Below are 12933 nucleotides of genomic sequence, written 5' to 3'. Positions count from 1 at the left end.
GAAGGACACGCATAGATTCAGAAAACCAATTTATGTTTAACCAAATGGAAAGGTGTAAGGAATATATGAATTAGGATATGGGAGTTAACAGACATGTACTAATACGTATGAAATATATAATCACAAAACACCTATGGAATACGAAGACAGGTCTACTCAACACTCTATAATAACATACACGGGAGAGGATCCAAAGAGGAATAGACAGATACATTGATAGCATGAACCAGAAACTGTACACATAGGAGAATCTACATTTTTATCAAATTTGCTCTGATAATTAAAAAAAAATAAATTTACAAACAAAAATATCTAGGAGATATAATCTCTTGGGGGTTTGTGCTGGCACATTCTACTCGAATTTGCAGCTTATTAACACGATTTCCAGGAAAGCTCTGTTACCCCAAATCCCACAGCTGGAAATAGAGAAATGCTGCCGCCTTGTGGCCGTTTCCCACAAGAGCGGCTTTAAACCCACAGCTAATGGTCACTTAACTTTCTCAAGGACTCAGGGCTGTAAAGGTCACCTGCCGTCAAAAAATGTCCTGAGGTAGGGAATGGCCAAAGTATTCAAAACTGGCAAATTTTTCAAGGAGATAGTATGGAGGGGTAAGTTTTACTCACTCATTTTCAAAAAAGAAGAAAATGGATAAAAGCTCAACATCAGGAGTTATTGGACTCATGCAAATCTAACCTCCAATAAGGTTTCAAATCACACATGTCTATTATCATCAGACAAAGTCTACAAACAATAAATGCTGAAGGGGTTATAGAGAACTGTGTACCCTTATCTGCTGGTGGGATGTAAAGTGGTAAGAGCTAATAATGGGAACAGAAAGGAGCTGCGTTTACAAGTAAAAATTGAACCCCCATTCCATTCAGCAGACCCACCGCTGAGCCTCTCACCTGAGAAGTCCAGAGTCGAGAAGGCACAGGCTTCAACAGCTGCACTGCAGGAATTTTCACAGTAGCCAAGACACGGAAGCATCCAAAATGTCCATCACCACATGAATGGATAAAGAAGTGGTCCGTGTACACAATGGAATATTACCCATGGAAAACGATGAAACACTGCTCTCTGAGGCACCATAGATGAGCCTAGAGATAATCACAGAACATGAGGTAAGTAGGAAAGCAAAAGACATATCCTATGATATCACTTATAGGCGTTATCTAACAACTGACACAAATGAACATATTTCCACAGTGAAAGACACTCACAGACTTAGAAAACAAACTATGCTTGTCTAAAAGGAAAGGTGGTGGGAATGGAAAAATTAAGATTAGGGTTACCATACCTGTACAAATACCTATTAAATACATATATCAAAAAGACCGACCATAGAGCAAGGGTGGTCTATGGAAAACTCTGCTATAATTTACATGGGAATTGGATCTGTACATGAATATATATATATATATATGTGTGTGTGTGTATATATATGTATATATGTATATGTATATATATATATATATATATATATGTATTGTACAAATGAACCAGATTGTGTACACATAGGACAAACAATATCCTATTCATTACACCTATTTAAAAAATTGAAACAACGAAGAAAAGTAATGTGACATAAACTTATAGGGCTTTTTCCTGGCACATTCCATTGTAATTTACAACCTAGGAACAGGACTTCCAGAAAGGCTCTGCTGCCCTAGTAACCAGATTTGGCAATGGAGAAATGATGCCGCCTTGTGGCCGTTTCCCACAACAGCAGCTTTAATCCCAGTTCTACTGGTCACTAAATATTCACACTCATTGCATGCCTGTAAATGACACCTGCCCTCAAAAAAACCCTGGGTTGGAATATCGACCAAAAAATTCAAAAGCGGGCCTCCTTCCAAGAAGACAATTTCAATAGGATTATTGTACTCACCGTTTTTTTCTGTTTTTGTTTAACAGAAATTTAAAATGTTGTGGGAAAAGCTGAACATTAGGAATAACTAAAGACATGCAAATCCAAATTACAAAAACCTATCAGCTCACACCAGTCAGAATGGCCATCAGCAAAAATTCTGCCAAAAATAAATGCTGAAGGTTTTGTGGAGAAGTGCCTACCCTTGGTTCAACGTGGGACATGGTAAGAGCCAGTAATGAAAACACAAAGGAGGTGCCTTGAAAAGATAAGTATGGAGCTACGATTCAATCAAGCATACCCACAGCTTGGCCTATCGCCTGAGAGTATAAGAATCAAAAAGTCACAGGCTGGGCTTCACTGGTGGTGCAGTGGTTGAGAATCTGCCTGCCGATGCAGGGGACACGGGTTCATGTGCCCATCCAAGAAGATCCAACATGGCGCAAAGTGTCTGGTCCCGTGTGCTATGGCTGCTGGGCCTGCACGTCCGGAGCCTTTGCTCCACAAAGGGAGAGGCCACGGCAGTGAGAGGCCCACATACCGCAAACAAACAAACAAACAAACAAAAAGACACAGCCTGGCAATCCTTCACTACAGCAATATGTACCACAGCCAACACTTGGAAGCAACGAAAATGTCCATCAACAGAGGAATGCACAAAGAAGAAGCGTTCCATGTACACAATGGAATATGTCTCCAAAAAAATATAAATTCATTTAAAAATCAAACATATGTAAGGGGACATCAGCATTTGTGGGTTTATCCGGGCACATTGCACACTAATTTATGAGCGAGGAACACCACTGCTAGGAAGGTCTGTTTCCCTAGTTACCAGATTGGCAAAGCAGAAATGGTGCCGCCCTCTCGCCATTACCTGCAACAGCAGGTATAAAACCTGTGCTAAGGGTCACTTCATATGCACCAGTACTGGAGGGCTGTAAATGAAACTTGCCCTCAAAATGTCTTGAGGGAGGTAAAGGACAAAATATTTCAAAATGTCATACATACTTCAAGAAAACAATTAGAAGAGGTAAGCTGTACTCTCAGTTTGAAGAAAAAAAGGACATGCCAGAAAGTTCAATTTCAAGGGATTATGAGACAGATGCAATCCAAGCACAAAGAAGTATCAGCTCACACTAGTCAGAGTAAACATCAGCAAAAAATCTACAAAGAATAAATGCTGAAGGTGTTGTGGAGAAGTGCATACCCTCAAATTTAAGTGGGACATAACCTGGTAATGCCACTAATGAGAACAGAGTGGAGGTGCCTTTACAAGGAAAACATTTCGCTACCATGTGATCCAGGAGGCCCACTCCTGGGCCTATAACCTAAGAAGACAGAATTGGAAAGACACAGGCAGGCAAATGTGCATTGCCGCAGTTATTACAATAGCCAAGACATGGAAGCAACCAAAATGTCCATCAACAGATGAGTGGACAAAGATGAACTGGTGCATGTATAGATGGAAAATTAGCCAAGTAGAAAAAGAACACAATGCCATGTGCAGCACCGTAGATGGGTCTAGAGGTAATCACGCAACTTGTAGTAAGTCAGAAAGAGTAAGACACATATCGTATGATATCACTTATAGGGGTTACCTAAAAATTGATACCAGTGAAGATATTTCCACAGAGAAGGGCAATCACAGATTCATTAAACAAACTTATGGCTCACCAATGGAAAGGTGTGAGGATTGGATACATTAGGCTATTGGTGTAAAGAGACACATACCAACACAAGTGAAATATATAATCACCAAAGACCTACGGAATACCAAGAGAAGACTACTCAACATTCTGCCATAACGTACATGGGAAAAGGATCCCAGGAAGAACAGACATATGTATATGTGTAAAAGAACCACATCTTGCACACCTAGAAGAAGCCAAACATTGTAATCCAACATGCTGTGATAAAAAATAAAAATTCAATTACAAAAATGAACAAGAAGTAGTGAGACATAAACTTAAGAGGCTTTTTCCTGGCACATTCCATTCTAAATTACAACCTAGAACACAACTTCCATTGAGGCTTTGCTGCCTTAGTAACCAGATTTGGTAAAGGAGAACTGCTGCCACCTTGTGGCCGTTTCACACAACAGCAGATTTAATCCAAGGGCTAATGGTCAGTTGATATTCAAAATAATGGCAGGCCTGTAAATGACACCTGCCCTGAAAACAAATCCTGGGGTCGTATATCAACAAAAAATTCAAAAGACATCCACTTTTCAAAACGACAGTTTCAAAAGGCATATTTTATGCACATTTGTCTTCTCTTTCCTTTTCTTTCTTTCTTTTGTTAAAAAAACAGGAATGGAAAAAGGCTGAACATCAGGAATTAATAAAGACATGCAAATCCATTGTACAAAAACGTTCACCGGACAGCCGACAGAATGATCATCAGCAAAAAAAAAGTCTACAAAGAATAAATGCTGCATGGGTTTTAGAGAACAGCCTACACTTTAGCGGCTGGTGGGATGTAACCTGGTAACAGCGAGTAGTGAGAACAGAACGGTGGTGTGTTTAAGAGTAAACATTGAGATACCATGTGATCTGGTAGACCCACTCTTGGCCTATCACCTGAGTAGACCAGAATCAAAAAGACACAGGCTGAAATCCCTGCACTGTAGCAACATGTACCATGGCCAAGACCTGGAAGAAACAAAAATGTCCATCAACAGAAAAATGCACCAAGAAGATGTCATCCATGTACAAAATGGAATATTAGCCATGGAAAAGCATGGTGCAGTGCCGTTGGCACCACCAGAGAAAGATCTAGAGATAATCACCCAACTTGAAGTAAGAAGGAAACCAAAAGACAGACATCCTATGGCATCCCTCATAGGTGTTACCTAAAAATTGATAGCCATGAAATAATTTCCAAGAGAAGGACACGCATAGATTCAGAAAACCAATTTATGTTTAACCAAACGGAAAGGTGTAAGGAATATATGAATTAGGATATGGGAGTTAAGAGACATGTACTAATACATATGAAATATATAATCACAAAACACCTATGGAATACGAAGAGAGGTCTACTCAACACTCTATAATAACATACACGGGAGAGGATCCAAAGAGGAATAGACAGATACATTGATAGCATGAACCAGAAACTGTACACATAGGAGAATCTACATTTTTATCAAATTTGCTCTGATAATTAAAAAAAAATAAATTTACAAACAAAAATATCTAGGAGATATAATCTCTTGGGGGTTTGTGCTGGCACATTCTACTCGAATTTGCAGCTTATTAACACGATTTCCAGGAAAGCTCTGTTACCCCAAATCCCACAGCTGGAAATAGAGAAATGCTGCCGCCTTGTGGCCGTTTCCCACAAGAGCGGCTTTAAACCCACAGCTAATGGTCACTTAACTTTCTCAAGGACTCAGGGCTGTAAAGGTCACCTGCCGTCAAAAAATGTCCTGAGGTAGGGAATGGCCAAAGTATTCAAAACTGGCAAATTTTTCAAGGAGATAGTATGGAGGGGTAAGTTTTACTCACTCATTTTCAAAAAAGAAGAAAATGGATAAAAGCTCAACATCAGGAGTTATTGGACTCATGCAAATCTAACCTCCAAAAAGGTTTCAAATCACACATGTCTATTATCATCAGACAAAGTCTACAAACAGTAAATGCTGAAGGGGTTATAGAGAACTGTGTACCCTTATCTGCTGGTGGGATGTAAAGTGGTAAGAGCTAATAATGGGAACAGAAAGGAGCTGCGTTTACAAGTAAAAATTGAACCCCCATTCCATTCAGCAGACCCACCGCTGAGCCTCTCACCTGAGAAGTCCAGAGTCGAGAAGGCACAGGCTTCAACAGCTGCACTGCAGGAATTTTCACAGTAGCCAAGACACGGAAGTATCCAAAATGTCCATCACCACATGAATGGATAAAGAAGTGGTCCGTGTACACAGTGGAATATTACCCATGGAAAACGATGAAACACTGCTCTCTGAGGCACCATAGATGAGCCTAGAGATAATCACAGAACATGAGGTAAGTAGGAAAGCAAAAGACATATCCTATGATATCACTTATAGGCGTTATCTAACAACTGACACAAATGAACATATTTCCACAGTGAAAGACACTCACAGACTTAGAAAACAAACTATGCTTGTCTAAAAGGAAAGGTGGTGGGAATGGAAAAATTAAGATTAGGGTTACCATACCTGTACAAATACCTATTAAATACATATATCAAAAAGACCGACCATAGAGCAAGGGTGGTCTATGGAAAACTCTGCTATAATTTACATGGGAATTGGATCTGTACATGAATATATATATATATATATATATGTGTGTGTGTATATATATGTATATATGTATATGTATATATATATATATGTATTGTACAAATGAACCAGATTGTGTACACATAGGACAAACAATATCCTATTCATTACACCTATTTAAAAAATTGAAACAACGAAGAAAAGTAATGTGACATAAACTTATAGGGCTTTTTCCTGGCACATTCCATTGTAATTTACAACCTAGGAACAGGACTTCCAGAAAGGCTCTGCTGCCCTAGTAACCAGATTTGGCAATGGAGAAATGATGCCGCCTTGTGGCCGTTTCCCACAACAGCAGCTTTAATCCCAGTTCTACTGGTCACTAAATATTCACACTCATTGCATGCCTGTAAATGACACCTGCCCTCAAAAAAACCCTGGGTTCGAATATCGACCAAAAAATTCAAAAGCGGGCCTCCTTCCAAGAAGACAATTTCAATAGGATTATTGTACTCACCGTTTTTTTCTGTTTTTGTTTAACAGAAATTTAAAATGTTGTGGGAAAAGCTGAACATTAGGAATAACTAAAGACATGCAAATCGAAATTACAAAAACCTATCAGCTCACACCAGTCAGAATGGCCATCAGCAAAAATTCTGCCAAAAATAAATGCTGAAGGTTTTGTGGAGAAGTGCCTACCCTTGGTTCAACGTGGGACATGGTAAGAGCCAGTAATGAAAACACAAAGGAGGTGCCTTGAAAAGATAAGTATGGAGCTACCATTCAATCAAGCATACCCACAGCCTGGCCTATCGCCTGAGAGTATAAGAATCAAAAAGTCACAGGCTGGGCTTCACTGGTGGTGCAGTGGTTGAGAATCTGTCTGCCGATGCAGGGGACACAGGTTCATGTGCCCATCCAAGAAGATCCAACATGGCGCAAAGTGTCTGGTCCCGTGTGCTATGGCTGCTGGGCCTGCACGTCCGGAGCCTTTGCTCCACAAAGGGAGAGGCCACGGCAGTGAGAGGCCCACATACCGCAAACAAACAAACAAACAAACAAAAAAACACAGCCTGGCAATCCTTCACTACAGCAATATGTACCACAGCCAACACTTGGAAGCAACGAAAATGTCCATCAACAGAGGAATGCACAAAGAAGAAGCGTTCCATGTACACAATGGAATATGTCTTCAAAAAAATATAAATTCATTTAAAAATCAAACATATGTAAGGGGACATCAGCATTTGTGGGTTTATCCGGGCACATTGCACACTAATTTATAAGCGAGGAACACCACTGCTAGGAAGGTCTGTTTCCCTAGTTACCAGATTGGCAAAGCAGAAATGGTGCCGCCCTCTCGCCATTACCTGCAACAGCAGGTATAAAACCTGTGCTAAGGGTCACTTCATATGCACCAGTACTGGAGGGCTGTAAATGAAACTTGCCCTCAAAATGTCTTGAGGGAGGTAAAGGACAAAATATTTCAAAATGTCATACATACTTCAAGAAAACAATTAGAAGAGGTAAGCTGTACTCTCAGTTTGAAGAAAAAAAGGACATGCCAGAAAGATCAATGTCAAGGGATTATGAGACACATGCAAATCCAAGCACAAAGAAGTATCAGCTCACACTAGTCAGAGTAAACATCAGCAAAAAATCTACAAAGAATAAATGCTGAAGGTGTTGTGGAGAAGTGCATACCCTCAAATTTAAGTGGGACATAACCTGGTAAGTGCCACTAATGAGAACAGAGTGGAGGTGCCTTTACAAGGAAAACATTTCGCTACCATGTGATCCAGGAGGCCCACTCCTGGGCCTATAACCTAAGAAGACAGAATTGGAAAGACACAGGCAGGCAAATGTGCATTGCCGCAGTTATTACAATAGCCAAGACATGGAAGCAACCAAAATGTCCATCAACAGATGAGTGGACAAAGATGAACTGGTGCATGTATAGATGGAAAATTAGCCAAGTAGAAAAAGAACACAATGCCATGTGCAGCACCGTAGATGGGTCTAGAGGTAATCACGCAACTTGTAGTAAGTCAGAAAGAGTAAGACACATATCGTATGATATCACTTATAGGGGTTACCTAAAAATTGATACCAGTGAAGATATTTCCACAGAGAAGGGCAATCACAGATTCATTAAACAAACTTATGGCTCACCATTGGAAAGGTGTGAGGATTGGATACATTAGGCTATTGGTGTAAAGAGACACATACCAACACAAGTGAAATATATAATCATCAAAGACCTATGGAATACCAAGAGAAGACTACTCAACATTCTGCCATAACGTACATGGGAAAAGGATCCCAGGAAGAACAGACATATGTATATGTGTAAAAGAACCACATCTTGCACACCTAGAAGAAGCCAAACATTGTAATCCAACATGCTGTGATAAAAAATAAAAATTCAATTACAAAAATGAACAAGAAGTAGTGAGACATAAACTTAAGAGGCTTTTTCCTGGCACATTCCATTCTAAATTACAACCTAGAACACAACTTCCATTGAGGCTTTGCTGCCTTAGTAACCAGATTTGGTAAAGGAGAACTGCTGCCACCTTGTGGCCGTTTCACACAACAGCAGATTTAATCCAAGGGCTAATGGTCAGTTGATATTCAAAATAATGGCAGGCCTGTAAATGACACCTGCCCTGAAAACAAATCCTGGGGTCGTATATCAACAAAAAATTCAAAAGACATCCACTTTTCAAAACGACAGTTTCAAAAGGCATATTTTATGCACATTTGTCTTCTCTTTCCTTTTCTTTCTTTCTTTTGTTAAAAAAACAGGAATGGAAAAAGGCTGAACATCAGGAATTAATAAAGACATGCAAATCCATTGTATAAAAACGTTCACCTGACAGCCGAGAGAATGATCGTCAGCAAAAAAAAAGTCTACAAAGAATAAATGCTGCATGGGTTTTAGAGAACAGCCTACACTTTAGCGGCTGGTGGGATGTAACCTGGTAACAGCGAGTAGTGAGAACAGAACGGTGGTGTGTTTAAGAGTAAACTTTGAGATATCATGTGATCTGGTAGGCCCACTCTTGGCCTATCACCTGAGTAGACCAAAATCAAAAAGACGCAGGCTGAAATCCCTGCACTGTAGCAACATGTACCATGGCCAAGACCTGGAAGAAACAAAAATGTCCATCAACAGAAAAATGCACCAAGAAGATGTCATCCATGTACAAAATGGAATATTAGCCATGGAAAAGCATGGTGCAGTGCCGTTGGCACCACCAGAGAAAGATCTAGAGATAATCACCCAACTTGAAGTAAGAAGGAAACCAAAAGACAGACATCCTATGGCATCCCTTATAGGTGTTACCTAAAAATTGATAGCCATGAAATAATTTCCAAGAGAAGGACACGCATAGATTCAGAAAACCAATTTATGTTTAACCAAATGGAAAGGTGTAAGGAATATATGAATTAGGATATGGGAGTTAACAGACATGTACTAATACGTATGAAATATATAATCACAAAACACCTATGGAATACGAAGACAGGTCTACTCAACACTCTATAATAACATACACGGGAGAGGATCCAAAGAGGAATAGACAGATACATTGATAGCATGAACCAGAAACTGTACACATAGGAGAATCTACATTTTTATCAAATTTGCTCTGATAATTAAAAAAAAATAAATTTACAAACAAAAATATCTAGGAGATATAATCTCTTGGGGGTTTGTGCTGGCACATTCTACTCGAATTTGCAGCTTATTAACACGATTTCCAGGAAAGCTCTGTTACCCCAAATCCCACAGCTGGAAATAGAGAAATGCTGCCGCCTTGTGGCCGTTTCCCACAAGAGCGGCTTTAAACCCACAGCTAATGGTCACTTAACTTTCTCAAGGACTCAGGGCTGTAAAGGTCACCTGCCGTCAAAAAATGTCCTGAGGTAGGGAATGGCCAAAGTATTCAAAACTGGCAAATTTTTCAAGGAGATAGTATGGAGGGGTAAGTTTTACTCACTCATTTTCAAAAAAGAAGAAAATGGATAAAAGCTCAACATCAGGAGTTATTGGACTCATGCAAATCTAACCTCCAATAAGGTTTCAAATCACACATGTCTATTATCATCAGACAAAGTCTACAAACAATAAATGCTGAAGGGGTTATAGAGAACTGTGTACCCTTATCTGCTGGTGGGATGTAAAGTGGTAAGAGCTAATAATGGGAACAGAAAGGAGCTGCGTTTACAAGTAAAAATTGAACCCCCATTCCATTCAGCAGACCCACCGCTGAGCCTCTCACCTGAGAAGTCCAGAGTCGAGAAGGCACAGGCTTCAACAGCTGCACTGCAGGAATTTTCACAGTAGCCAAGACACGGAAGCATCCAAAATGTCCATCACCACATGAATGGATAAAGAAGTGGTCCGTGTACACAATGGAATATTACCCATGGAAAACGATGAAACACTGCTCTCTGAGGCACCATAGATGAGCCTAGAGATAATCACAGAACATGAGGTAAGTAGGAAAGCAAAAGACATATCCTATGATATCACTTATAGGCGTTATCTAACAACTGACACAAATGAACATATTTCCACAGTGAAAGACACTCACAGACTTAGAAAACAAACTATGCTTGTCTAAAAGGAAAGGTGGTGGGAATGGAAAAATTAAGATTAGGGTTACCATACCTGTACAAATACCTATTAAATACATATATCAAAAAGACCGACCATAGAGCAAGGGTGGTCTATGGAAAACTCTGCTATAATTTACATGGGAATTGGATCTGTACATGAATATATATATATATATATATATGTGTGTGTGTGTATATATATGTATATATGTATATGTATATATATATATATATATGTATTGTACAAATGAACCAGATTGTGTACACATAGGACAAACAATATCCTATTCATTACACCTATTTAAAAAATTGAAACAACGAAGAAAAGTAATGTGACATAAACTTATAGGGCTTTTTCCTGGCACATTCCATTGTAATTTACAACCTAGGAACAGGACTTCCAGAAAGGCTCTGCTGCCCTAGTAACCAGATTTGGCAATGGAGAAATGACGCCGCCTTGTGGCCGTTTCCCACAACAGCAGCTTTAATCCCAGTTCTACTGGTCACTAAATATTCACACTCATTGCATGCCTGTAAATGACACCTGCCCTCAAAAAAACCCTGGGTTCGAATATCGACCAAAAAATTCAAAAGCGGGCCTCCTTCCAAGAAGACAATTTCAATAGGATTACTGTACTCACTGTTTTTTTCTGTTTTTGTTTAACAGAAATTTAAAATGTTGTGGGAAAAGCTGAACATTAGGAATAACTAAAGGCATGCAAATCCAAATTACAAAAACCTATCAGCTCACACCAGTCAGAATGGCCATCAGCAAAAATTCTGCCAAAAATAAATGCTGAAGGTTTTGTGGAGAAGTGCCTACCCTTGGTTCAACGTGGGACATGGTAAGAGCCAGTAATGAAAACACAAAGGAGGTGCCTTGAAAAGATAAGTATGGAGCTACGATTCAATCAAGCATACCCACAGCTTGGCCTATCGCCTGAGAGTATAAGAATCAAAAAGTCACAGGCTGGGCTTCACTGGTGGTGCAGTGGTTGAGAATCTGTCTGCCGATGCAGGGGACACGGGTTCATGTGCCCATCCAAGAAGATCCAACATGGCGCAAAGTGTCTGGTCCCGTGTGCTATGGCTGCTGGGCCTGCACGTCCGGAGCCTTTGCTCCACAAAGGGAGAGGCCACGGCAGTGAGAGGCCCACATACCACAAACAAACAAACAAACAAACAAAAAGACACAGACTGGCAATCCTTCACTACAGCAATATGTACCACAGCCAACACTTGGAAGCAACGAAAATGTCCATCAACAGAGGAATGCACAAAGAAGAAGCGTTCCATGTACACAATGGAATATGTCTCCAAAAAAATATAAATTCATTTAAAAATCAAACATATGTAAGGGGACATCAGCATTTGTGGGTTTATCCGGGCACATTGCACACTAATTTATAAGCGAGGAACACCACTGCTAGGAAGGTCTGTTTCCCTAGTTACCAGATTGGCAAAGCAGAAATGGTGCCGCCCTCTCGCCATTACCTGCAACAGCAGGTATAAAACCTGTGCTAAGGGTCACTTCATATGCACCAGTACTGGAGGGCTGTAAATGAAACTTGCCCTCAAAATGTCTTGAGGGAGGTAAAGGACAAAATATTTCAAAATGTCATACATACTTCAAGAAAACAATTAGAAGAGGTAAGCTGTACTCTCAGTTTGAAGAAAAAAAGGACATGCCAGAAAGATCAATTTCAAGGGATTATGAGACACATGCAAATCCAAGCACAAAGAAGTATCAGCTCACACTAGTCAGAGTAAACATCAGCAAAAAATCTACAAAGAATAAATGCTGAAGGTGTTGTGGAGAAGTGCATACCCTCAAATTTAAGTGGGACATAACCTGGTAAGTGCCACTAATGAGAACAGAGTGGAGGTGCCTTTACAAGGAAAACATTTCGCTACCATGTGATCCAGGAGGCCCACTCCTGGGCCTATAACCTAAGAAGACAGAATTGGAAAGACACAGGCAGGCAAATGTGCATTGCCGCAGTTATTACAATAGCCAAGACATGGAAGCAACCAAAATGTCCATCAACAGATGAGTGGACAAAGATGAACTGGTGCATGTATAGATGGAAAATTAGCCAAGTAGAAAAAGAACACAATGCCATGTGCAGCACCGTAGATGGGTCTAGAGGTAATCACGCAACTTGTAGTAAGTCAGAAAGAGTAAGA

The sequence above is a fragment of the Mesoplodon densirostris genome, chromosome 9 (assembly GCF_025265405.1).
Source record: "Mesoplodon densirostris isolate mMesDen1 chromosome 9, mMesDen1 primary haplotype, whole genome shotgun sequence".
Classification (NCBI taxonomy): domain Eukaryota; kingdom Metazoa; phylum Chordata; class Mammalia; order Artiodactyla; family Ziphiidae; genus Mesoplodon; species Mesoplodon densirostris.
Note: the sequence above shows the minus strand (reverse complement) of the source record.